The 1,057-nt window shown below is 37.4% G+C and overlaps 1 non-coding gene across 1 annotated transcript; it reads right to left on the bottom strand.

Annotated features, from left to right (window-relative positions):
- Window positions 1-632: 632 nt before the first annotated feature.
- On the bottom strand, window positions 633-739 carry LOC133802963 (small nucleolar RNA R71). Its single transcript, XR_009877705.1, has one exon. It is a non-coding gene; the product is annotated as a small nucleolar RNA R71 (small nucleolar RNA).
- Between the last annotated feature and the right edge of the window lie 318 nt (window positions 740-1,057).

Genomic DNA, 1,057 nt, shown 5'->3' with positions numbered 1-1,057 from the left:
GGATTGAAATTAGAATTTTGTGTAATATCAATTACTTTGTTTATTTTTTCATTGTTTGTTCTAACCTTGTTTGCTTATTCTTGTGTTTTCTCAGTTTATCTATTGCATGAACGAGCAAGAAGACCTTTAACTAGCTCCTATTGATCTTGAGAAGAAGACTAAGGGAACAACAGGCTCAAAATCGCCTTAATATGGCAGAAAAGGTTGAAGGACTTGAGGGTGCTAACAATATCGCTAATGCAATTGTTATGGCCGATGATAGAGAAAGAGCCATAAGAGAGTTTGCTACTCCCATGTTCAATGAGCTCAATCCGGGCATTGTTAGGCCTAAAATTCAAGCACCCCAATTTTATTTGAAGCTTGTAATGTTCAAAATGTTGCAGACAGTGGGTCAATTTAGTGGGATACCTATAGAGGATCCTCATCTCAATCTTCGTTCATTTTTGGAGGTGAGCAATTTCTTTAAGTTGCAAGGCGTAACTGAAGAGGCCTTGAGGTTGAAATCGTTCCCTTTTTCTCTAAGGGACAGAGCTAGAGCTTGGCTCAATACAATTCCTTTCAACTTAGTGACTACGTGGCATGCCCTAGCTGAGAAATTTTTGATGAAGTACTTTCCTCTAGCGAAAAAAGCTAAGTTTCAGAATGAGATTATTTCTTTTCAAAAGTTGGAAGATGAGTCATTATGTGATGCTTGGGAGAGGTTCAAGGAGTTATTGAGAAAGTGCCCACTGTTGGTTTTTATTGATCAAATCATAGATTATGCGCAGCGGAACAACAATCAAATTGTCAGATTAATCCCATAAGATTTCTAGATCTACTTCTTCACACTCATATATATATATATTGAATCAAGGACAAGAATAGAAACATTACCTCAGGTCCTTCCTTGCTGCTATCTTTTCGTATGGCTGAATCCTTGAGATCTCACACCAAGATCTTCCAAAATGTTCTCAGTCACCCAAAGAACGAGTGTGGGCTCGCTATACAAATAATAGGCAATAACTATTTATCATATATTCTCAACACATGAGATCTGATAAAGTTTGGACCTAGGTTT

The sequence above is a fragment of the Humulus lupulus genome, chromosome 9, assembly GCF_963169125.1.
Source record: "Humulus lupulus chromosome 9, drHumLupu1.1, whole genome shotgun sequence".
NCBI lineage: Eukaryota > Viridiplantae > Streptophyta > Magnoliopsida > Rosales > Cannabaceae > Humulus > Humulus lupulus.
The sequence above is the reverse complement of the archived record's forward strand: the minus strand, read 5'-3'. Positions and strand labels throughout refer to the sequence as shown.